Genomic DNA, 27,587 nt, shown 5'->3' with positions numbered 1-27,587 from the left:
GGAAGGGAGAGAGTATTGTGAGCTGAGGCTGAATGGCATTCCTACTTAATTATTTTAGGCTTTATTCTAGGAGCAAAGTGAATACTTTATTAAAGGGTGTTGATTAGGTGAATGACATAATCAGATTTCTCTGTATTTGTATGTTAATTCTCCCTGCCCCAGTTTTATTGAGATATGATTGATATATAACATTGGGGAAATTTAAGGTGTATAACATAATAATTTGATATATGTTTATATTGCAAAATTATTATAGCATTTCTTAAGTAATGCATAACTATATGCTCGTTGATTATAAAAAATAAACACGGAAGTATGTAAATTGTGAAAGTCTAGTTTGTATTTTTGTGTGTGTACATTAGAATTTATGTATATATATACACACATATGTATACATTATTGTAGTACATATAGTATAATACTACAGTATATATAGTATATATAATATATAGTATACTATATATAACATATAATATATAACTATATTATATATAAATACACACACATATATATTATATATATCTTTCTTTCTTTCTTTCTTTCTTTCTTTCTTTCTTTCTTTCTTTCTTTCATTTTTAATGATTTTTTAAGTTTATTTATTTATTTTGAAAGAGACAGACAGCAAGAGTGGGGGAGGGACAGAGAGGGAGGGAGACACAGAATCTAAAGCAGGCTCCAGGCTGTCAGCCCTCAGCACAGAACCTGACGCAGGGCTCGAACTAACGAGCTGTGAGATCATGACCTGAGCTGAAGTCAGATGCCTAACCGACCAAGCCACCCAGATGCCCCTCCATGTGTTTATTTTTTAATTCCTCAATAATATATATTTTCATGGTAAAAGATCAGAACAATATACAGGTATATAGAAAGTAAATCTTGAAACTTGCCTTTCCTGTTCCCTCTCTACTTGCCATCCCATTAAAAAACAAAACCAAACCAAACCATCAACAGTTTGGTAAGTATCCTTACAGTATCCTTTCCATGCATTTATATTAAAAAATAAGTGCTTATACACATACAGAATTTTTCACATAACTGGACTCATTCATATTGTTATGCAGCTTTTAAATTTTTTTATTTAGTGACTTAACTTATTGACTTAATTCACATATGACACATGAATTCATATATTTTTCTTTTTTAAGTTTATTTATTTATTTTGAGAGAGACAGAGCATGAACAGGAGAGGGGCAGAGAGAGAGGGAGAGAGAGATTCCCAAACAGGCTCCGTTTGGAGCCCGATGCGGGGCTTGATCCCATGAACCATGAAATCATGACCTGAGCCAAAATTAAGAGTCAACTGACTAAGCCACCCAGGTGCCCCTATTGTTTTTCTTTCAAAGGATTAGAATGTTACGGGGAAGGCTAAAAAACCTTCTGTCATAATTGATTTCCTCCCTGCCTCTCCCCTTCCCTACTCACTATTTGACTTAATTTCTCATAGACCTTTTTCTATTCATTTCTATTCATTCTCTCTCCCTCTCCCCCACACCCCCACACAGAATATATAGTATTATTTAGTGTTATTAAAAAATATAAATTATATCATGCTTATATGTATTGCTCTGCTATTTGCTACTTTCACCCAACATATGTCTGAGAATTTTTCATATTAGTACATATAAATCCAACTTGTTCTTTTTCACTATTGAATAGTGTTCTACAGAATAGATAGGCTGTGAGTTGTGTAGCAATTTCCCTATTGATACGGTTATTTCCAACTTATTACTCATACAAAGTGTGCTGCAATGTATCCTTATGCATGCCTCTCTCCTTTCTCTGCTAACTTTTTTTTTATTTTTTTTAATGTTTATTTCTGAGACACAGAAAGACAGAGCATGAGTGGGGGAGGGGCAGAGAGAGAGGGAGACACAGAATCAGAAGCAGGCTCCAGGCTCTGAACTGTCAGTACAGAGCCTGATGTGGGGCTTGAACCCACAATCCGTGAGGTCATGACCTGAGGTGAAGTCAGTCGCTCAACTGACTGAGCCACCCAGGCGCCCCTCTTTGCTGACTTCTAAATGTTGTCTTTAATCAATACCAGATTTTTATGCATATTTAGGTTTATTTCAGGATTCTCTATTGGGTTCTACAGATCCATTTATTTATGCCTGCATTCACACCACATTTTTAATTTCTATAGTTTTATAATGTTTGATATCTGGCTTTTTTCTTCACATTTTTTATTCTTGCATATTTACTGTTATATGGATATTAGAATGAGATCATCATAAGCATATAGAATCTTATTGGCATTTTTGTTGATATTGCATTGAGTTTACAGATTTTACAGGGAGAAGTTACATCTTTACCTTGAGTCTTCCTTTATATGAATAAACATAGTGTGGCTCTCCATTTATTCAAATTTTTATGTTCTTTAGTAACGTTTTATAATTTTCTCCATAAATATCTTGAACATATCTCAAGGGTCATTTCTTTTTTTTTTTCTTTTTATCTTTCACAAAAGGAATTTATTATGCAATTTCCAAAAGCATAAAACTTGAACTCGTTTGGGTCATTTCTAGATACTTTAACGTTTTTGTTGCTGCTGTTAATAGGATTTTTTTTCTTTAATTTTATAATTATTATGGGAGTATAAGAAAACTATTTGTTTTTGTATTAAATCATGTTTGTGTCCAACAACTTTACTGAATTTTATTTTATTTCTAAAAATTTTTTTTTAATATGAAATTTATTGTTAAACTGGTTTCCATACAACACCCAGTGCTCATCCCAAGAGGTGTCCTCCTCAGTACCCATCACCCACCCACTCCCCCTCCCGCCCCTCTATAAACCCTCAGTTTGTTCTCAGTTTTTTTTTTATTTATTTATTTATTTTTTATTTTATTTTTTTTTATTTTTTAATATATGAAATTTACTGTCAAATTGGTTTCCATACAACACCCAGTGCTCATCCCAAAAGGTGCCCTCCTCAATACCCATCACACACCCTGCCCTCCCTCCCACCCTGCCCTCCCTCCCACCCCCCATCAACCCTCAGTTTGTTCTCAGTTTTTAACAGTCTCTTATGCTTTGGCTCTCTCCCACTCTAACCTCTTTTTTTTTTTTTTTTTCCTTCCCCTCCCCCATGGGTTTCTGTTATGTTTCTCAGGATCCACATAAGAGTGAAACCATATGGTATCTGTCTTTCTCTGTATGGCTTATTTCACTTAGCATCACACTCTCCAGTTCCATCCATGTTGCTACAAAAGGCCATATTTCATTTTTTCTCATTGCCACGTAGTATTCCATTGTGTATATAAACCACAATTTCTTTATCCATTCATCAGTTGATGGACATTTAGGCTCTTTCCATAATTTGGCTATTGTTGAGAGTGCCGCTATAAACATTGGGGTACAGGTGCCCCTATGCATCAGTACTCCTGTATCCCTTGGATAAATTCCTAGCAGTGCTATTGCTGGGTCATAGGGTAGGTCTATTTTTAATTTTCTGAGGAACCTCCACACTGCTTTCCAGAGCGGCTGCACCAATTTGCATTCCCACCAACAGTGCAAGAGGGTTCCTGTTTCTCCACATCCTCTCCAGCATCTATAGTCTCCTGATTTCTTCATTTTGGCCACTCTGACTGGCGTGAGGTGGTATCTGAGTGTGGTTTGGATTTGTATTTCCCTGATAAGGAGCGACGTTGAACATCCTTTCATGTGCCTGTTGGCCATCCGGATGTCTTCTTTAGAGAAGTGTCTATTCATGTTTTCTGCCCATTTCTTCACTGGGTTATTTGTTTTTCGGGTGTGGAGTTTGATGAGCTCTTTATAGATTTTGGATACTAGCCCTTTGTCCGATGTGTCATTTGCAAATATCTTTTCCCATTCCGTTGGTTGCCTTTTAGTTTTGTTGGTTGTTTCCTTTGCTGTGCAGAAGCTTTTTATCTTCATAAGGTCCCAGTAATTCACTTTTGCTTTTAATTCCCTTGCCTTTGGGGATGTGCCGAGTAAGAGATTGCTACGGCTGAGGTCAGAGAGGTCTTTTCCTGCTTTCTCCTCTAAGGTTTTGATGGTTTCCTGTCTCACATTCAGGTCCTTTATCCATTTTGAGTTTATTTTTGTGAATGGTGTGAGAAAGTGGTCTAGTTTCAACCTTCTGCATGTTGCTGTCCAGTTCTCCCAGCACCATTTGTTAAAGAGACTGTCTTTTTTCCATTGGATGTTCTTTCCTGCTTTGTCAAAGATGAGTTGGCCATACGTTTGTGGGTCTAGTTCTGGGGTTTCTATTCTATTCCATTGGTCTATGTGTCTGTTTTTATGCCAATACCATGCTGTCTTGATGATGACAGCTTTGTAGTAGAGGCTAAAGTCTGGGATTGTGATGCCTCCTGCTTTGGTCTTCTTCTTCAAAATGACTTTGGCTATTCGGGGCCTTTTGTGGTTCCATATGAATTCTAGGATTGCTTGTTCTAGTTTCGAGAAGAATGCTGGTGCAATTTTGATTGGGATTGCATTGAATGTGTAGATAGCTTTGGGTAGTATTGACATTTTGACAATATTTATTCTTCCAATCCATGAGCAGGGAATGTCTTTCCATTTCTTTATATCTTCTTCAATTACCTGCATAAGCTTTCTATAGTTTTCAGCATACAGATCTTTTACATCTTTGGTTAGATTTATTCCTAGGTATTTTATGCTTCTTGGTGCAATTGTGAATGGGATCAGTTTCTTCATTTGTCTTTCTGTTGCTTCATTGTTAGTGTATAAGAATGCAACTGATATCTGCACATTGATTTTGTATCCTGCAACTTTGCTGAATTCATGTATCAGTTCTAGCAGACTTTTGGTGGAGTCTATCGGATTTTCCATGTATAATATCATGTCATCTGCAAAAAGCGAAAGCTTGACTTCATCTTTGCCAATTTGGATGCCTTTGATTTCCTTTTGTTGTCTGATTGCTGATGCTAGAACTTCCAGCACTATATTAAACAGCAGCGGTGACAGTGGGCATCCCTGTCGTGTTCCTGATCTCAGGGAAAAAGCTCTCAGTTTTTCCCCGTTGAGGATGATGTTAGCTCTGGGCTTTTCATAAATGGCCTTTATGATCTTTAAGTATGTTCCTTCTATCCCGACTTTCTCAAGGGTTTTTATTAAGAAAGGGTGCTGGATTTTGTCAAAGGCCTTTTCTGCATCGATTGACAGGATCATATGGTTCTTCTCTTTTTTTTTGTTAATGTGATGTATCACGTTGATCGATTTGCGAATGTTGAACCAGCCCTGCATCCCAGGAATGAATCCCACTTGATCATGGTGAATAATTCTTTTTATATGCTGTTGAATTCGATTTGCTAGTATCTTATTAAGAATTTTTGCATCCATATTCATCAGGGATATTGGCCTGTAGTTCTCTTTTTTTACTGGGTCTCTGTCTGGTTTAGGAATCAAAGTAATACTGGCTTCATAGAATGAGTCTGGAAGTTTTCCTTCCCTTTCTATTTCTTGGAATAGCTTGAGAAGGATAGGTATTATCTCTGCTTTAAATGTCTGGTAGAACTCCCCTGGGAAGCCATCTGGTCCTGGACTCTTATTTGTTGGGAGATTTTTGATAACGGATTCAATTTCTTCGCTGGTTATGGGTCTGTTCAAGTTTTCTATTTCCTCCTGATTGAGTTTTGGAAGAGTGTGGGTGTTTAGAAATTTGTCCATTTCTTCCAGGTTGTCCAATTTGCTGGCATATAATTTTTCATAGTATTCCCTGATAATTGTTTGTATCTCTGAGGGATTGGTTGTAATCATTCCATTTTCATTCATGATTTTATCTATTTGGGTCATCTCCCTTTTCTTTTTGAGAAGCCTGGCTAGAGGTTTGTCAATTTTGTTTATTTTTTCAAAAAACCAACTCTTGGTTTCGTTGATCTGCTCTACAGTTTTTTTAGATTCTATATTGTTTATTTCTGCTCTGATCTTTATGATTTCTCTTCTTCTGCTGGGTTTAGGCTGCCTTTGCTGTTCTGCTTCTATTTCCTCTAGGTGTGCTGTTAGATTTTGTATTTGGGATTTTTCTTGTTTCTTGAGATAGGCCTGGATTGCAATGTATTTTCCTCTCCGGACTGCCTTCGCTGCATCCCAAAGCGTTTGGATTGTTGTATTTTCATTTTCTTTTGTTTCCATATATGTTTTAATTTCTTCTCTAATTGCCTGGTTGACCCACTCGTTCGTTAGTAGGGTGTTCTTTAACCTCCATGCTTTTGGAGGTTTTCCAGACTTTTTCCTGTGGTTGATTTCAAGCTTCATAGCATTGTGGTCTGAAAGTATGCATGGTATAATTTCAATTCTTGTAAACTTATGAAGGGCTGTTTTGTGACCCAGTATATGATCTATCTTGGAGAATGTTCCATGTGCACTCGAGAAGAAAGTATATTCTGTTGCTTTGGGATGCAGCGTTCTAAATATATCTGTCAAGTCCATCTGATCCAATGTATCATTCAGGGCCCTTGTTTCTTTATTGACCGTGTGTCTAGATGATCTATCCATTTCTGTAAGTGGGGTGTTAAAGTCCCCTGCAATGACCACATTCTTATCAATAAGGTTGCTTATGTTTATGAGTAATTGTTTTATATATCTGGGGGCTCGGGTATTTGGCGTATAGACATTTATAATAGTTAGCTCTTCCTGGTGGATAGACCCTGTGATTATTTTATAATGCCCTTCTTCATCTCTTGTTACAGCCTTTAATTTAAAGTCTAGTTTGTCTGATATAAGTATGGCTACTCCAGCTTTCTTTTGGCTTCCAGGAGCATGATAAATAGTTCTCCATCCCCTCACTCTCAATCTAAAGGTGTCCTCAGATCTAAAATGAGTCTCTTGTAGACAGCAAATAGATGGGTCTTGTTTTTTTATCCATTCTGATACCCTATGTCTTTTAGTTGGCGCATTTAATCCATTTACATTCAGTGTTATTATAGAAAGATATGGGTTTAGAGTCACTGTGATGTCTGTATGTTTTATGCTTGTAGTGATGTCTCTGGTACTTTGTCTCACAGGATCCCCCTTAGGATCTCTTGTAGGGCTGGTTTCGTGGTGACAAATTCCTTCAGTTTTTGTTTGTTTGGGAAGACCTTTATCTCTCCTTCTATTCTAAATGACAGACTTGCTGGATAAAGGATTCTCGGCTGCATATTTTTTCTGTTTAGCACACTGTAGATATCGTGCCAAGCCTTTCTGGCCTGCCAAGTTTCAAAGGAGAGATCAGTCACGAGTCTTATAGGTCTCCCTTTATATGTGAGGGCACGTTTATCCCTTGCTGCTTTCAGAATTTTCTCTTTATCCTTGTATTTTGCCAGTTTCACTATGATATGTCGTGCAGAAGATCGATTCAAGTTACGTCTGAAGGGAGTTCTCTGTGCCTCTTGGATTTCAATGCCTTTTTCCTTCCCCAGTTCAGGGAAGTTCTCAGCTATAATTTGTTCAAGTACCCCTTCAGCACCCTTCCCTCTCTCTTCCTCCTCTGGGATACCAATTATGCGTATATTATTTTTTTTTAGTGTATCACTTAGTTCTCTAATTTTCCCCTCATACTCCTGGATTTTTTTATCTCTCTTTCTTTCAGCTTCCTCTTTCTCCATAACTTTATCTTCTAGTTCACCTATTCTCTCCTCTGCCTCTTCAAGCCGAGCCATCGTGGATTCCATTTTGTTTTGCAATTCGTTTAAAGCGTTTTTCAACTCCTCGTGACTGTTCCTTAGTCCCTCGATCTTTGTGGCAAGAGATTCTCTGCTGTCCTGTATACTGTTTTCAAGCCCAGCGATTAATTTTATGACTATTATTCTAAATTCACTTTCTGTTATATTCTTTAAATCCTTTTTGATCAGTTCATTAGCTGTTGTTATTTCCTGGAGATTCTTCTGAGGGGAATTCTTCCGTTTGGTCATTTTGGAGAGTCCCTGGCGTGGTGAGGACCTGCAGTGCACTTCCCCTGTGCTGTGGTGTATAACTGGAGTTAGTGGGCGGGGCCGCAGTCCGACCCGATGTCTGCCCCCAGCCCACTGCTGGGGCCACAGTCAGACTGGTGTGTGCCTTCTCTTCCCCTCTCCTAGGGGCGGGATTCACTGTGGGGTGGCGTGTCCCGTCTGGGCTACTTGCACACTGCCAGGCTTGTGTTGCTGGGGATCTGGCGTATTAGCTGGGGTGGGTAGGCAAGGTGCACGGGGGCTGGAGGGGCAGGCTTAGCTCGCTTCTCCTGAGGTGATCCACTTCAGGAGGAGCCCTGTGGCAGCGGGAGGGAGTCAGATCCGCTGCCGGAGGTTTGGCTCCGCAGAAGCACAGAGTTGGGTGTTTGCGCGGAGCGAGCAAGTTCCCTGGCAGGAACTGGTTCCCTTTGGGATTTTGGCTGGGGGATGGGCGGGGGAGATGGCGCTGGTGAGCGCCTTTGTTCCCCGCCAAGCTGAGCTCTGCCGTCCGGGGGCTCAGCAGCTCTCCCTCCCTTTGTCCTCCAGCCTTCCCGCTTTCCGAGCAGAGCTGTTAACTTCTGACCTCCCAGACGCTAAGTCGCGCTTGCTGTCGGAACACAGTCTGTCCGGCCCCTCCGCTTTTGCCAGCCAGACTCGGGGGCTCTGCTTGGCCGGCGAGCCGCCCCTCCGCCCTGGGTCCCTCCCGCCAGTCCGTGGAGCGCGCACCGCCTCGCCGCCCTTCCTACCCTCTTCCGTGGGCCTCTGGTCTGCGCTTGACTCCGGAGACTCCCTTCTGCTAATCCTCTGGCGGTTTTCTGGGTTCTTTAGGCAGGTGTAGGTGGAATCTAAGTGATCGGCAGGACGCGCTGTGAGCCCCGCGTCCTCCTACGCCGCCATCTTCCGGAACCCCCTGTTCTCAGTTTTTAAGAGTCTCTTATGTTTTGGCTCTCTCCCTCTCTAACCATTTTTTTTCCTTCCCCTCCTCCATGGTCTTCTGTTAAATTTCTCAGGATCCACATAGTAGTGAAAACATATGGAATATGTCCTTCTCTGTATGGCTTATTTCACTTAGCATCACACTCTCCAGTTCCATCCACGTTGCTACAAAAGGCCATATTTCATTCTTTCTCATTGCCACATAGTACTCCATTGTGTATATAAACCAAAATTTCTTTATCCATTTGTCAGTTGATGGACATTTAGGCTCTTTGCGTAATTTGGCTGTTGTTGAGAGTGCTGCTATAAACATTGGGGTACAAGTGCCCCTATGCATCAGTAATCCTGTATCCCTTGGGTAAATTCCTAGCAGTGCTATTGTTGGGTCATAGGGTAGGTCTATTTTTAATTTTTTTGAGGAACCTCCACACTGTTTTCCAGACGGGCTGCACCAGTTTGCATTCTCATCAACAGTGCAAGAGGGTTCCCGTTTTTCCACATCCTCGCCAGCATCTATAGTCTCCTGATTTGTTCATTTTAGCCACTCTGACTGGTGTGAGGTGATATCTGAGTGTGGTTTTGATTTGTATTTCCCTGATGAGGAGCAACGTTGAGCATCTTTTCATGTGCCTGTTGGCCATCTGGATGTCTTCTTTAGAGAAGTGCCTATTCATGTTTTCTGCTCATTTCTTCACTGGATTATCTGTTTTCTGGGTGTGAAGTTTGGTGAGCTCTTTATAGATTTTGGATAATAGCCCTTTGTCCGATATGTCATTTGCAAATATCTTTTCCCATTCTGTTGGCTGCCTTTTAGTTTTGTTGGTTGTTTCCTTTGCTGTGCAGAAGCTTTTAATCTTCATGAGGTCCCAATAGTTCATTTTTGCTTTTAATTCCCTTGCCTTTGGAGATGTGTCAAGTAAGAAATTGCTGTGGCTGAGGTCAGAGAGGTCTTTTCCTGCTTTCTCCTCTAGGGTTTTGATGGTTTCCTGTCTCACATTCAGGTCCTTTATCCATTTTGAGTTTGCTTTTGTGAATGGTGTGAGAAAGTGGTCTAGTTTCAATCTTCTGCATGTTGCTGTCCAGTTCTCCCAGAACCATTTGTTAAAGAGACTGTTTTTTTTCCATTGGATATTCTTTCCTGCTTTGTCAAAGATAAGTTGGCCATACTTTTGTGGGTGTAGTTCTGGGGTTTCTATTCTATTCCATTGGTCTATGTGTCTGTTTTTGTGCCAATACCATGCTGTCTTGATGATGACAGCTTTATAGTAGAGGCTAAAGTCTGGGATTGTGATGCCTCCTGCTTTGGTCTTCTTCCTCAAAATTACTTTGGCTATTCGGGGCCTTTTGTGGTTCCATACAAATTTTAGGGTTGCTTGTTCTAGCTTCGAGAAGAATGCTGGTGCAATTTTGATTGGGATTGCATTGAATGTGTAGATAGCTTTGGGTACTATTGACATTTTAACAATATTTATTCTTCCAGTCCATGAGCACAGAATGTTTTTCCATTTCTTTATATCTTCTTCAATTTCCTTCATAAGCTTTCTATAGTTTTCAGCATACAGATCTTTTACATCTTTGCTTAGGTTTATTCCTAGGTATTTTATGCTTCTTGGTACAGTTGCAAATGGGATCAGTTTCTTTATTTGTCTTTCTGTTGCTTCATTATTAGTATATAAGAATGCAACTGCTTTCTGTACATTGATTTTGTATCCTGCAACTTTGCTGAATGCATGTATCAGTTCTAGCAGACTTATGGTGGAGTCTGTCGGATTTTCCATGTATAACATCATGTCATCTGCAAAAAGTGAAAGCTTAACTTCATCTTTGCCAATTTTGATGACTTAGGTTTCCTTTTGTTGTCTGATTGCTGATGCTAGAACTTCCAACACTATGTTAAACAACAGCGGTGAGAGTGGACATCCCTGTCTTTTTCCTGATCAGGGAGAAAGCTCTGTTTTTCCCCATTAAGGATGATATTAGCTGTGGGCTTTTCATAAATGGCTTTTATGATCTTTAAGTATGTTCCTTCTATCCTGACGTTCTCGAGGGTTTTTATTACAAAAGGGTGCTGAATTTTGTCAAATGCTTTTTCTGCATCGATTGACAGGATCATATGGTTCTTATCTTTTCTTTTATTAATGTGATGTATCACATTGTTTGCTTTGCGAGTGTTGAACCAGCCCTGCATCCCAGGAATGAATCCCAGTTGATCATGGTGAACAATTCTTTTTATATGCTGTTGAATTTGATTTGGCAGTATCTTATTGAGATTTTTGCATCCATATTCATCAAGGATATTGGCCTGTAGTTCTCTTTTTTTACTGGGTCTCTGTCTGGTTTAGGAATCAAAGAAATGCTGGCTTCATAGAATGAGTCTGGAAGTTTTCCTTCCCTTTCAATTTTTTGGAATAGCTTGAGAAGGATAGGTATTATCTCTGCTTTAAATGTCTGGTAGAACTCCCCTGGGAAGCCATCTGGTCCTGGACTCTTATTTGTTGGGAGATTTTTGATGACTGATTCAATTTCTTCGCTGGTTATGGGTCTGTTCAAGCTTTCTATTTCTTCCTGTTTGAGTTTTGGAAGCATGTGGGTGTTTAGGAATTTGTCCATTTCTTCCAGGTTGTCCAGTTTGTTGGCGTATAATTTTTCATAGTATTCCCTGATAATTGCTTGTATTTCTGAGGGATTGGTTGTCATAATTCCATTTTCATTCATGATGTTATCTATTTGGGTCATCTCCCTTTTCTTTTTGAGAAGCCTGGCTAGAGGTTTGTCAATTTTGTTTATTTTTTTCAAAAAACCAACTCTTGGTTTCATTGATCCGCTCTACAGTTTTTTTAGATTCTATATTGTTTATTTCTGCTCTGATCTTTATTTTTCTCTTCTTCTGTTGGGTTTGGGGTGGCTTTGCTGTTCTGCTTCTATTTCCTTTAGGTGTGCTGTTAGATTTTGTATTTGGGATTTTTCTTGTTTCTTGAGATAGGCCTGGATTGCAATGTGTTTTCCTCTCAGGACTGCCTTCTCTGCATCCCAAAGTGTTTGGATTGTTGTATTTTCATTTTCGTTTGTTTCCATATATTTTTTAAATTTCTTCTCTAATTGCCTGGTTGACCCATTCATTCTTTAGTAGGGTGTTCTTTAACCTCCATGCTTTTGGAGGTTTTCCAGACTTTTTCTTGTGGTTGATTTCAAGCTTCATAGCATTGTGGTCTGAAAGTATGCATGGTATGATCTCAATTCTTGTATACTTATGAAGGGCTGTTTTGTGACCCAGTATGTGATCTATCTTGGAGAAGGTTCCATGTGCACTCGAGATGAAAGTATATTCTGTTGCTTTGGGATGCAGAGTTCTAAATATGCAGAGTTCTAAATATATCTGTCAAGTCCATCTGATCCAGTGTATCATTCAGGGCCCTTGTTTCTTTATTGACCATGTGTCTAGATGATCTGTCCATTGTTGTAAGTGGAGTATTAAAGTCCCCTGCAATTACCACATTCTTATCAATAAGGTTTCTTAGTTTGTGAGTAATTATTTTATACATTTGGGGGCTCCCGTATTTGGCGCATAGACATTTATAATTGTTAGCTCTTCCTGATGGATAGACACTGTAATTATTATATAATGCCCTTCTTCATCTCTTGTTCCAGCCTTTAATAAAGTCTAGTTTGTCTGATATAAGTATGGCTACTCCAGCTTTCTTTTGACTTCCAGTAGCATGATAGATAGTTCTCCATCCCCTCACTTCAATCTGATGGTGTCCTCAGGTCTAAAATGAGTCTCTTGTAGACAGCAAATAGATGGGTCTTGTTTTTTTATACATTCTGATACCCTATGTCTATTGGTTGGAGCATTTAGACCATTTACATTCAGTGTTATTATTGAAAGATACGGGTTTAGAGTCATTGTGATGTCTGTATGTTTTATGCTTGTAGTGATGTCTCTGGTACTTTGTCTCACAGGATTCCCCTTAGGATCTCTTGTAGGGCTGGTTTAGTGGTGAGGAATTCCTTCAGTTTTTGTTTGTTTGGGAAGACCTTTATTTCTCCTTCTATTCTAAATGACAGACTTGCTGGATAAAGGATTCTCGGCTGCATTTTTTTCCTGTTCATCACACTGAAGATTTCCTGCCATTCCTTTCTGGCCTGCCAAGTTTCAGTAGACACATCCGTCATGAGTCTTATTGGTCTCCCTTTATATGTTAGAGCATGTTTATCCCTAGCTGCTTTCAGAATTCTCTCTTTATCCTTGTATTTTGCCAGTTTGACTATGATATGTCGTGCAGAAGATCGATTCAAGTTAGTTGAGTTCTGAAGGGAGTTCTCTGTGCCTCTTGGATTTCAATGCATTTTTCCTTCCCCAGTTCAGGGAAGTCATCATCTATTATTTCTTCAAGTATACCTTCAGCACCTTTCCCTCTCTCTTCCTCCTCTGGAATACCAATTATGCATATATTATTTTGTTTAATTATGTCACTTAGTTCTCTAAGTCTCCCCTAATACTCCTGGATTTTTTTATCTCTCTTTTTCTCAGCTTCCTCTTTTTCCATAATTTTATCTTCTAATTCACCTATTCCCTCCTCGGCCTCTTCAATCTGAGCTGTGGTCGCCTCCATTTTATTTTGCAGCTCATTTATAGCATTTTTAAGCTCCTCCTGACTGTTTCTTAGTCCCTTGATCTCTGTAGTAATAGATTCTCTGCTGTCCTCTATACTTTTTTCAAGCCCAGCAATTAATTTTATGACTATTATTTTAAATTCATTTTCTGCTATATTGCTTAGATCGTTTTTGATCAGTTCGTTAGCTGTCACTTCTTCCTGGAGTTTCTGTTGAGGAAAATTCTTCCATTTCATCATTTTGGATAGTCCCTGGAGTGGCACGGAACTGCAGGGCTCTTCCCCTGTGCTGTCTGGAGTAACTTGTGTTGGTGGGCGGGGCTGCAGTTCAACCTATTGTCTGCCCCCAGCCCACCGCTGGGGCCACAGCCAGACTGGTGTGTACCTTCTCTTCCCCTCTCCCAGGGGCAGGTCTCAGTATGGAGTGGTGTGGCCCCTGTCTGGGCTACTTGCACACTGCCAGGCTTGTGGTGCTGATTCAATGGGATCTGGCACAGTAGCCAGGGTGGATCCGTAAAGTGCATAGGGTCGGGAGGGGTAGGCTCAGCCCCCTTTGCCTTAGGTGGTCTGCTTTGGGAGGGGCCCTGCAACACCGGGACGGAGGCAGACCCATCAGAGGGATGGATCCACAGAAGCCCAGCGTTGGGTGTTTGCACAGTGCAATCAAGTTCGTGATGGGAACTGGTTCCCTTTGGGATTTTGGCTGGGGGATGAGCGAGGGAGATGGTGCTTCCTAGCACCTTTGTTCCCCGCCAAGCTGAGCTCTGTCCTCCGGGGCTCAACAACTCTCCCTCCCATTGTGCTTTAGCCCTCCCATTCTCTGAGCAGAGCTGTTGACTTATAACATTCCAGATGTTAAGTCCTGCTGGCTGTCAGAACACATTCCATCTGGCCCCTTGGCTTTTGCAAGCCAGACTCAGGGGCTCTGCCTTGCCGGGTGGGCTGGCTGCCCTTGCACTGCCCTGGCTCCCTCCCGCCAGTCCGTGTAGTGCACACTGCCTCTCCGCCCTTCCTACCCTCTTCCGTGGGCCTCTTGTCTGTGCTTAACTCCGGAGAGTCCGTTCTGCTAGTCTTCTGGCGGTTTTCTGGGTAAATTAGGTAGATGTTGGTGGAATCTAAGCGATCAGCAGGATGCGGTGAGCCCAGCGTCCTCCTACACCGCCATCTTCCTCAGGACCTCCTTACGAAAAAAAAAAAATTTTTAACATTTATTTATTTTTGAGAGACAGAGTGTGAGTGAGGGAGGGGCAGAGAAAGGGAGATACAGAATCCAAAGCAGGCTCCAGGCTCTGAGCTATCAGCACAGAGCCCGAAGCGGGGCTCAAAGCCACCAGTTGTGAGATCATGACTGGAACCAACGTCAGATGCTCAACCGACTGAGCCACGCAGGCACCCCTATTTTATTTGTAATAGTTTGTTCATTGATTCTATTGGATTTTCTAGGTACGCAAACAGATTATGTGCAAATATTGATAGTTTTGTTTCTTTGTCTTCAACCTGTATTCTGTGTGCATTTTTTGTACACCCATGCATTGGCTAGGACACCCATTTAAGATTGAATAGTGTCAATGATATCAGACATCCTTATTTTATCACTCCCTTTAGTAGGAATGCTTCTAAAATTTCACCAAGTATGATGCTCACTATGGGTCTCTGGCAGTTGCTTTTTATTAAATTAAGTAGGCTTTCATTAATGTTTACTTTTTTGAGGCTTACCTTTTAAAGCAAGAATAGGTATGAAATTTTATCATTTGCTTTTTTACCTATAAGTTGGACATATAGGTCTGTCTCCTTTAAATGGTTAATGCATTGAACTGCATTGGTAGTGTTTTAAAAACTTCCTGTTTTGGAATTTTCCAAACAAAATGACAGTAGAGAATAAAATAAACCCCATGTACCCATTATTCAATTTCAGTAGCCATAAACATTTGCCATACTTGGATCAGCTATCCCCCTCCCCTCTTTTGTGCTAGGATGTTTTAGGTTAATCATGAATGTCATATGACTTCACTCCTAAATATTTCAGTATGCATCACAAAAAATTATGGCACAAAGGACATCTTCTCATATAATCATAATGCCATTATCACACTAATACCCAATACATATGCAGATTTTTCCAGTTGTCTAAAAATATTTTTAACCATTAGGTTTTTTCCAGTCAAGATTGAACCAAGGTTAACTTGTTGTATTAGATTATATCTCTTAAGTTTCTTTCAAGTTTTGAAAAGCCAAAATAGGGCAATACCTCCTCTTTTTTATTTGCGTGCCATTGGTTTGTTGAAGACACCTGACATTTGTCCTGTAGACTCTCCCACAATATGGATTTGGCTGATTACTTCCTTGAGGTACTATTTTACTTATTTTTGTATTGCCTACCTGTATTTCCTATGGACTGGAAGTTAGATCTAAACATTTTATTAGATTCAGGTTCTTTATTTTTGGTGAGACTATTTCATGGTTGACACTATATACTTCCATTTGCATAGTCTGCTAATCTTACTTTTAATAGTACTGAAAAAGAATTGAGATGGTGATAGTCTTATCCCTTTGCTGTAATGTTCTCCATCATCTTTTCATCTAATGGCTTTACCATCCATTTGATAACTGTTATCTGAATCAATAATTTCATTAAGGGTTTCATAGTAATGATTCAAATTCCATAATTCTTTCATCATTTATTAGCTAGCATACCACTCTTTAAGAACTATCCCTCCTCGATTCTTGAGGAAGATGGCGGCGTAGGAGGACGCTGGGCTCACTGCGTCCTGCTGGTCACTTAGATTTCACCAACACCTGCCTAAATAACCCAGAAAACTGCCAGAAGACTAGCAGAATGGACTCTCCAGAGCCAAGCGCAGACGAGAGGTCCACGGAAGAGGGTAGGAAGGGTGGCAAGGCGGTGCACGCTCCACGGACTGGCGGGAGGGAGCCGAGGCAGAAGGGCAGCCTGCCAGCCAAGCAGAGACCCCGAGTCTGGCTTGCAAAAGCGGAGGGGCTGGACGGAGTGTGTTCTGACAGCAAGCGCAACTTAGCATCTGGGAGGTCATAAGTTAACAGCTCTGCTCAGAAAGCGGGAAGGCTGGAGGACAACGGGAGGGAGAGTTGCTGAGCCTCGGGAAGACAGAGCTCAGTTTGGTGGGGAACAAAGGCGCTCGCCAGCGCCATCTCCCTCGCCAATCCCGCAGCCAAAATCCCAAAGGGAACCAGTTCCTGCCAGGGAACTTGCTTGCTCCGCGCAAACACCCAACGTTGTGCTTCTGCGGAGCCAAACCTCCGGCAGCGGGTCTGACTCCCTCCCGCTGCCACAGGGCCCCTCCTGAAGTGGATCACCGAAGGAGAAGCGAGCTGAGCCTGCCCCTCCTGCCCCTGTGCACCTTGCCTACCCACCCCAGCTAATACGCCAGATCCCCAGCACCACGAGCCTGGCAGTGTGCAAGTAGCCCAGATGGGCCACGCCACCCCACAGTGAATCCCGCCCCTAGGAGAGGGGAAGAGAAGGTACACACCAGTCTGACTGTGGCCCCAGGGTGGGCTGGGGGCAGACATCAGGTCTGACTGTGGCCCCGCCCACCAACTCCAGTTATTCAAGACAGCACAGGAGAAGTGCCCTGCAGGTCTGCATCACTCTAGGGACTATCCAAAATGACCAAACAGAAGAATTCCCCTCAAAAGAATCTCCAGGAAATAACAACAGCTAACAAACTGATCAAAAATGATTTAAAGAATATAACAGAAAGTGAATTTAGAATAATAGTGATAAAATTAATTGCTGGGCTTGAAAACAGTATAGAGGACAGCAGAGAATCTATTGCTACAGAGATCAAGGGACTAAGGCATAGTCAGAAGGAGCTAAAAAATTCTATAAACGAGCTGCAAAATAAAATGGAAACGACCATGGCTTGGATTGAAGAGGCAAAGGAGAGAATAGGTGAATTAGAAGATAAAATTATGGAAAAAGAGGAAGCTGAGAAAAAGATAAAAAAAATCCAGGAGTATGAGGGGAAAATTAAGAACTAAGTGATGCACCAAAGAGAAATAATATATGCATAATTGGTATTCCAGAGGAGGAAGAGAGAGGGAAAGGTGCTGAAAGTGTACTTGAAGAAATAATAGCTGAGAACTTCCCGGATCTGGGGAAGGAAAAAGCATTGAAATCCAAGAGGCACAGAGAACTCCCTTCAGACATAACTTGAATCGATCTTCTGCACAACATATCATAGTGAAACTGGCAAAATACAAGGACAAAGAGAAAATTTTGAAAGCAGCAAGGGATAAACGTGCCCTAACATATAAAGGGAGACCTATAAGTCTCGTGACTGATCTCTCTTCTGAAACTTGGCAGGCCAGAAAAGAATGGCAGGAGATCTTCAATGTGATGAACAGAAAAAATATGCAGCCGAGAATCCTTTATCCAGCAAGTCTGTCATTTAGAATAGAAGGAGAAATAAAGGTCTTCCCAAACAAACAAAAACTGAAGGAATTCGTCACCACTAAACCAGCCCTACAAGAGATCCTAAGGGGAATCCCGTGAGACAAAGTACCAGAGATATCACTACCAGCATAAAACATACAGACATCACAATGACGCTAAACCCATATCTTTCTATAATAACACTGAATGTAAGTGGTCTAAATGCACCAACCAAAATACATAGGGTATCAGAATGGATAAAAAAACAAGACCCATCTATTTGCTGTCTACAAGAGACTCATTTTAGACCTGAGGACACCTTCAGATTGAGAGTGAGGGGATGGAGAACTATTTATCATGCTACTGGAAGTCAAAAGAAAGCTGGAGTAGCCATACTTATATCAGACAAACTAGACTTTAAATTAAAGGCTGGAACAAGAGATGAAGAAAGGCATTATATAATAATTACAGTGTCTATCCATCAGGAAGAGCTAACAATTATAAATGTCTATGCGCCGAATACCGGAGCATCCAAATATATAAAACAATTACTCATAAACATAAGCAACCTTATTGATAAGAATGTGGTAATTGCACGGGACTTTAACACTCCACTTACAGAAATGGATAGATCATCTAGACACATGGTCAATAAAGAAACAAGGGCCCTGAATGATACATTGGATCAGATGGACTTGACAGATATATTTAGAACTCTGCATCCCAAAGCAACAGAATATACTTTCATCTCGAGTGCACATGGAACCTTCTCCAAGATAGATCACATACTGGGTCACAAAACAGCCCTTCATAAGTATACAAGAATTGAAATCATACCATGCATACTTTCAGACCACAATGCTATGAAGCTTGAAATCAACCACAGGAAAAAGTCTGGAAAACCTCCAAAAGCATGGAGGTTAAAGAACACCCTACTAAAGAATGAGTGGGTCACCCAGGCAATTAGAGAAGAAATTTAAAACTATGTGGAAACAAGCGAAAATGAAAATAGAACAATCCAAACGCTTTGGGATGCAGTGAAGGCAGTCCTGAGAGGAAAATACATTGCAATCCAGTCCTATCTCGAGAAACAAAAAAATCCCAAATACAAAATGTGACAGCACACATAAAGGAAATAGAAGCAGAACAGCAAAGACACCCCAAACCCAGCAGAAGAAGAGAAATAAGAAAGATCAGAGCATAAATAAACAATGTAGAATCTAAAAAAAACTGTAGAGCAGATCAATGAAACCAAGAGTTGGTTTTTTGAAAAAATAAACAAAATTGATAAACCTCTTGCCAGGCTTCTCAAAAAGAAAAGTGAGATGACCCAAATAGATAACATCATGAATGAAAATGGAATTATGACAACCAATCACTCAGAGATACAAGCAATTATCAGGGAATACTATGAAAAATTATATGCCAACAAACTGCACAACCTGGAAGAAATGGACAAATTCCTAAACACCCACATGCTTCCAAAACTCAAACAGGAAGAAATAGAAAGCTTGAACAGACCCATAACCAGTGAAGAAATTGAATCAGTCATCAAAAATCTCCCAACAAATAAGAGTCCAGGACCAGATGGCTTCCCAGGGGAGTTCTACCAGACATTTAAAGCAGAGATAATACCTATCCTTCTCAAGCTATTCCAAAAAATTGAAAGGGAAAGAAAACTTCCAGACTCATTCTATGAAGCCAGCATTTCTTTGATTCCTAAACCAGACAGAGACCCAGTAAAAAAAGAGAACTACAGGCCAATATCCCTGATGAATATGGATGCAGAAATTCTCAGTAAGATACTAGCAAATCGAATTCAACAGCATATAAAAAGAATTATTCACCATGATCAAGTGGGATTCATTCCTGGGATGCAGGGCTGGTTCAACATTCGCAAATCAATCAATGTGATACATCACATTAATAAAAGAAAAGAGAAGAACCATATGATCCTGTCAATCGATGCAGAAAAGGCCTTTGACAAAATCCAACACCCTTTCTTAATAAAAACCCTTGAGAAAGTCGGGATAGAAGGAACATACTTAAAGATCATAAAAGCCATTTATGAAAAACCCACAGCTAACATCATCCTCAATGGGGAAAAACTGAGAGATTTTTCCCTGAGATCAGGAACACGACAGGGATGCCCACTCTCACTGCTGTTGTTTAACATAGTGTTGGAAGTTCTAGCATCAGCAATCAGACAACAAAAGGAAATCTAAGGCATCAAAATTGGCAAAGATGAAGTCAAGCTTTCACTTTTTGCAGATGACATGATATTATACATGGAAAATCCGATAGACTCCACCAAAAGTCTGCTAGAACTGATACATGCATTCAGCAAAGTTGCAGGATACAAAATCAATGTACAGAAAGCAGTTGCATTCTTATACACTAATAATGAAGCAACAGAAAGACAAAGAAACTGATCCCATTCACAACTGCACCAAGAAGCATAAAATACCTAGAGATAAATCTAACCAAAGATGTAAAAGATCTGTATGCTGAAAACTGTAGAAAGCTTATGAAGGAAATTGAAGAAGATATAAAGAAATGGAAAAACATTCCGTGCTCATGGATTGGAAGAATAAATATTGTCAAAATGTCAATAGTACCCAAAGCTATCTATACATTCAATGCAATCCCAATCAAAATTGCACCAGCATTCTTCTCGAAACTAGAACAAGCCATCCTAAAATTCATATGGAACCACAAAAGGCCCCGAATAGCCAAAGTAATTTTGAAGAAGAAGACCAAAGCAGGAGGCATCGCAATCCCAGACTTTAGCCTCTGCTACAAAGCTGTAATCATCAAGACAGCATGGTATTGGCACAAAAACAGACACATAGACCAATGGAGTAGAATAGAAACCCCAGAACTACACCCACAAACGTATGGCCAACTAATCTTTGACAAAGCAGGAAAGAATATCCAATGGAAAAAAGACAGTCTCTTTAACAAATGGTTCTGGGAGAACTGGACAGCAACATGCAGAAGATTGAAACTAGACCACTTTCTCACACCATTCACAAAAGCAAACTCAAAATGGATAAAGGACCTGAATGTGAGACAGGAAACTATCAAAACCCTAGAGGAGAAAGCAGGAAAAGACCTCTCTGACCTCAGCCGTAGCAATCTCTTACTTGACACATCCCCAAAGGCAAGGGAATTAAAGGCAAAAATGAACTACTGGGACCTCATGAAGATTAAAAGCTTCTGCACAGCAAAGGAAACAACCAACAAAACTAAAAGGCAACCAACGGAATGGGAAAAGATATTTGCAAATGACATATCGGACAAAAGGCTACTATCCAAAATCTATAAAGAGCTCACCAAACTCCACACCCAAAAAACAAATAACCCAGTGAAGAAATGGGCAGAAAACATGAATAGACAATTCTCTAAAGAAGACATCCGGTTGGGGCGCCTGGGTGGCGCAGTCGGTTAAGCGTCCGACTTAAGCCAGGTCACGATCTCGCGGTCCGTGAGTTCGAGCCCCGCGTCGGGCTCTGGGCTGTTGGCTCGGAGCCTGGAGCCTGTTTCCGATTCTGTGTCTCCCTCTCTCTCTGCCCCTCCCCTGTTCATGCTCTGTCTCTCTCTGTCCCCAAAATAAATAAAAAACGTTGGAAAAAAATTAAAAAAAAAAAAAAAAAGAAGACATCCGGACGGCCAACAGACACATGAAAGATGCTCAACGTCGCTCCTCATCAGGGAAATACAAACCAAAACCACCCTCAGATATAGTGGCCAAAATGAACAAATCAGGAGACTATAGATGCTGGCGAGGATGTGGAGAAACGGGAACACTCTTGCACTGTTGGTGGGAGTGCAAATTGGTGCAGCCCGTCTGGAAAACAGTGTGGAGGTTCCTCAAAAAATTAAAAATAGACGTACCCTATGACCCAGCAATAGCACTGCTAGGAATTTACCCAAGGGATACAGGAGTACTGATGCATAGGGGCACTTGTACCCCAATGTTTATAGAAGCACTCTCAACAGTAGCCAAATTATGGAAAGAGCGTAAATGTCCATCAACTGATGAATGGATAAAGAAATTGTGGTTTATATACACAATGGAGTACTATGTGGCAATGAGAAAGAATTTTTAAGTATACAGTTCAGTGGCATTAAGTACATTCACATTGTTATGCAACCATCATTACTATCCATCTCTACGACTTTTTCATCTTCCCAAACTGAAGCCCTATATTCATTAAGCAATTCCCTATTGCCCTTTCCTCTCAGCCCCTGGTAACCACAATTCTACTTTGTGACTCTATAAATTTGACTGTTGTCAAATTTAAGTGGAATCATACAAGATTTGTTCTTTTGTGTCAGGCTTATTTCACTTAGCATAGGATCTTCAAGGTTCATCCATGTAGCATGTTTCAGACTTTTCCTTTTAAAGGCTAAATAATATTTCATAGTATGTGTATCACATTTTATTTATCCATTTATCCATTGATGGATATTTGGGTTGTTTCTATCCTATTTTCTTTTATAGTTGTATTTTATATTAATTTTTTTCTACTTTTACAATTGATTATTTTTGTTAATTAAGATAAAATTGACATAACATTGTATTAGTTTTAGGTGTACAACATAATAATTTGATATATGTATATATTGCAAAATGATTGCCACAATAAGTTTGGTTTATTGATTTTATTTAATTGATATTGATTTTATTTACATACTATAAAATCCACCCTTTTAAAGTTTATAATTTAGTGATTTCTAGTATATTTACAATGCTGTGTAACCATCACCACTATCTAATTCGAGAATATTTCCAACACCCCAAATAGAAGTCCTGTAACCATTAGGGGTTACTACCAATTCCTCCTTTCTCCCAATTCCTAACGACCACTAAATGTACTTTCTGTGTCTATGAATTTGCCTTTCATTTCATATAAATGGAATCATGTAATATGTGCCTTTTGTGTCTGGCTTCTTTCACTTAGCATAATGTTTTCAAGGTTCATCCATGTTGTAGCATATATCAATATTTTGTTCCTTTTTATGGCTGAATACTATTTCATCGTAAGTATATATCATATTTTGTTTATTGGTTCATCAGTTGATGGATACTGGGGTTGTTTCAACCTTTCTGTTATTGTATATAGTGCTGCTATGAATATCCGTGTGCAAATTTTTTTTAAATACCTGTTTTCAATTCTTCTGGATATATACCTGGGAGTGGAATTGCTGGATCATATGGTAGTTCTATGTGTAACTTATTGAGGTACTGCCAAATTTTTCCACAGTGGCTGTACTATTTTATATTCCAATGAGCAATATATGAGGGTTACAATTTCTCCACATCTTTACCATTTTCCATTTTAAAAACTATAGCCATCCTAGTGAATGTGGATTATTATATGGATGAACCTTGAAAACATTATGCTAAGTTGAAGAAGCCAGACACAAGAGACCATTGTTGTATGATTCTATTTATATGAAATATCCAGAATAGGCAAATCCTTAGAGACAGAAAGTAGAATTGTGGTTGCTAGGGGATGTGGGGTGGGGAGAATGGGGAGTATTTGTTTAATGGGCACAGCATTTCTTTTTGGGGTGATGAAAATGTTCCAGAATTAGATAGTCATGGTTGCAAAACTTTGTGAAGATACTACAAAATCATTATATTGTGCATTTTAAAAGGGTGAGTTTTATGATATGTGAATTATATCTCAGCAAAAAAAAAAAAAAATCACAGAGTCTCATTTTAGGCCTGCAGGTAAGATTTGATGTTTAAATCTGTAGCATTTCTCTCTTATTTTTGGCAGCATGCATACCATGTAGAGTCACCATGAAAAGTTGTGTAGTTTGTTGACTGAAAAGGCACACAGCCAAGGGTCTGAATGGGGGCTGAAATTAGCCCATATCCTGCTCTCTAACTTGTGTCCCCAAGCTTGGTGCTGCCCCAGCCCAGGGAAGGAATCACCATTTTACCATTTTGTAATTCAGGGGCCCAGAGGAGACATCTTACTTTGATTTGTCTTCTTGGAGAGGGCATAATTTACTACACTGCATAAAGATTGAATATGTTCTAGTGGAGATCCTAGTATGATGGATACTGCTTTCCTGTCCTGGAATTTGAACCATCTCACAGCCTTTTACTCAGTCTAATAACCAGTTATAAAATACCCCTATAATTTTTCTAAAGGTCTGTTGACTGTAACTTACTCTCTGGTATAATTTCTATGTCAGGGTTTTTTAGCTGCAGGCAACAGAACTTGGTTCTGAGTAACTTAAGCAAAAATAGGGATTTTTGGAAGACTACTGGAGTTGATCAAAATCAAAGGAAGTGCTGAAAAACAAGGCCTCAAGGAGGTCAGGAACTAAGGAAGCTTGGAGCGTTTGGGTAGCAGAACCTCAGTGCTTGTAGTCTCCACTCAGGCTTTTAAATTCAGTCACAGAAAATTTGATTATTCCACTAAGACGGATAGTGTTTCTTATCAGAACACAGATCAGGAAAGAATGCTGGACAAACCAAATAAAAGCTACCAACGGAGGTAAGAAAAAGATGGATGCCAACATCCAAGTGGAGATGTTGAGTAAGCCTTTAGATGTATAAATGTAGGTCTCAGAGTAGAGGGCTAGACTGGGATAAACAATAAGAGGTTGTAAGGATGATCAAAATAATGGGCATGTTTGAAATTTCCCAGGAAGAGAGTAGGTGGCCATACATCTCTCCAGCATCATTACCTGAGGGCAGGAACTCTTACTGTAACTGGAGAATTGTTTCTATGTTTTGGAGGACATGATATCCCTACTAACTGGGAAAAGTGTCCAGGGCATGGGAATATAACACTGTGCTGGGAACATTCCATCTCCTAAGAATGAGGTTGTTATGTGGAGATTTTAATGGAATGTAACTTCTTTCTGTCAGTTATAAGAAATGCCAGCTTATTTTTCCTCTCATAATTATTTATATTGCATTTTGTCCTGTGCTAAATGTTTTATGTATGTTGTCTTATTTAATCCTCACAACAAATTAGTGAAATCATTATTATCACCGTAATTTACAGATGGGTTACTGTAGTCTCAGAGTTTAAGCAATTTCCTCAAGGTCATATTGCTAGACAGCAGTGGAAATGGAATTTAAGTAAGGTCTATGTGAGTTCAAAGACATTTCTACCCCATATCAAATGATAAAGCAATGCCAATATTAGCTATAGTTTAGGATTATTGAGCCTTTGCTGTGTACCATGTAGTGTACTGAATACTTTATATGCATTATTTCATTTAATCTTCATAATAACCTTATAAGGAAAGTACTGTTGTTATCCCTACTTAACAGTTGAGGAATCTGAGGCTTAGAGATGTTAATTCAATCGTTGTCACAGCATAAGTGGTAGAGTCAGGGCTTGAACCCTTCTGTTTGATTTTAAAGTCTGTGTGCTTCACCAATATACTCTCCCCTATCAAAAATAACTAAATGTTAGAATCATGGCACTCTTCTCTGGCTGTATATTAGAATCAATCACCTGGGGAACCTAAAAAAATCGATGCCAAACCTATCATCAAAGATTCTGATTTTTAAAAAAAAGATTCTGATTTAATTTATCAGGAATGTAGACCAGGCCTGGGATTTTTTTTTTGCAAAAAGCTTTTATTCATTCATTCAATTTATTTAATAAACATTTAATGTCTTTTGTATGCCAAATACTTTCTAGGCATTTACTTCCTAAGCAAGATATATCAGTTAGCTGTCACCACAATGATGCATAACAATGACTATAAAATCTTGGTGGCATGAAAAACTAAGAACTGATTAAGTGCTTATTCTCACACTTCTGGAGGCCAGCTGGGATTCAGCTGATTAGTCAGGGCTTTTTTGGACAACTCTGATTTAGGTTAGAGTGACTACTTGCTTCAGGACTATGAGTAAACTCATGTGGCTCTGCTTCATGCATTTCTCCCCAAACCATTGGACTAGCTGGCACTTGTGTCTCTCATGGCTCATCTCACACCAGTGGTAGAATCACAAGAAGGGACGTGTCCAACTATGCAAGTATATTTCAAACTCCTAATTGAGTAACATCTGTGTACACTTCATTAGCCAAAGCAAGTGTCAAGGCTGAGCTCAAAGACAAGAGGTGGAAACATAAGCCCCATTTCTGTTGTGTGGACTTGCAAAGTTCATGGCATAGGCTGAGAATTGGGACCAGTAAATAAACTTAAGTGGGAAAGAATGAAACTGAACACTGAGCATTATACATAAGAAAACTTTCAAATGTATTAGAAAGTGGTAAGTAATATTGCAAACAAAATTCTGGAGGGTGGTATGAAGGTGATTTTAATGTGCAGCTAGGGCTGAGAACCACTGATCTTACAGTGTTCAACCTGGAAAGAAACCTGTGCTAACAGTCCCTCAACCATTTTGAAAATAATAAGACAGACCCAGAAAGTAGAAGAATCTTACTCAAGGTCCATAGGTCGATAGTTACAGAAATGGAACTAGGGCTTCCATGTTTCCTAACGCTGTGGACTGTTTCTCTCGTACCACAGTATTCCGATCTATGGTCTTAGAATTCTTCCTTTATTAGTGGCACCAAAAATATGTTGTGGAAAGACACACTCATTCTTTTTTTATCTTGACCGTAGACATTAGAGCTTGTACTCTCTAAATCCTGTGCTCCCTTAGTAACCCAATTCAGGGCCCAATTTCACATTTCTTATATTTGTACTGTCCAAAAGTTTACAGACATTCTATCCTCTTTTAGTTTTTTTGCCTCTTCAAGTTGAAGACTGTTGGTTTTGATCTATCTTTGTGTGATCCCATAGTCCCACCCTAACAACCTACTTGGTTTATTGGGCCTTCTCTCTTCCCCAACTCTGTAATGCCTTAAGTAGTGTTCCTTGAGTTCCTTTTTACTCTGGGCTTCCACTAGGCCTTTCAGTCATCATTTCTGTTTTGGATTACAGTCTTCTTGATTTGCCAGGATGAACAGTCAAAAGAAAAGAAAAGATATGGAACCTGCTCGTACTTGGAGTTTATTGTCTGAACAGAAAGGTGAGTAACTGAATGAGGTTAGAAGAGGGTACAATCTAGGTAATCCTGTTCATTCTCTTTCTCCTACTTCTCCTCATGGACTTTGGGATTTTTTTTTTCCGAATCTTTGACGTTGTGTTGCCCGTGTATAGGTGTGTGTATATTGAGATATTACATGGATACAGTATTTGCCTATTAATAATCTCTTTAATATGTCTCCATATTTTTTATGTTTTCCAAAATGAGGAAAAAGAAAGAAAAGAGAAGAGGCAACTGTGGTTTCTACTGTTTTCCATGATTCCAAAAGCATTTATAACCCTAAAAGACTCTTAAGTCTCTCCCTTTACTGTAACCACAGATTTTCACAGGAGACAGCACAAAAGAGCAAAGAGTGAAGATTGCTGGAGTCCTTCCCCTTGTGGCTGATTCCTGAGCTCCAAGGAATATTTAGTTATGGGGAAGAGAAACTGATTATCTTCAACAGACTACTCACTTGCCTGCCCATTTCTGTGACATTCTAATATCTGCCTCTCCAGACTCTGCTTCCTCCCATCCATCTAGTCATACCTTCTCCCAAGTATAAGTCTCACTCTTGCTTTTAAAAGGCGTGCGAGTACTAAAAACCTATAGGAATGTGGAGGCTGTGTGTGTATGTGTATGTGCGTGTGCATGTGCACACATTCACATGTGCCTTCATTTGTGTATTTCTACCTATAAACCTATAT

Source organism: Panthera pardus, unplaced genomic scaffold (genome assembly GCF_024362965.1).
Source record: "Panthera pardus isolate Hobbes unplaced genomic scaffold, ASM2436296v1 HiC_scaffold_27, whole genome shotgun sequence".
In the NCBI taxonomy this organism is placed as follows: domain Eukaryota; kingdom Metazoa; phylum Chordata; class Mammalia; order Carnivora; family Felidae; genus Panthera; species Panthera pardus.
This window is presented reverse-complemented; position numbering follows the sequence as displayed.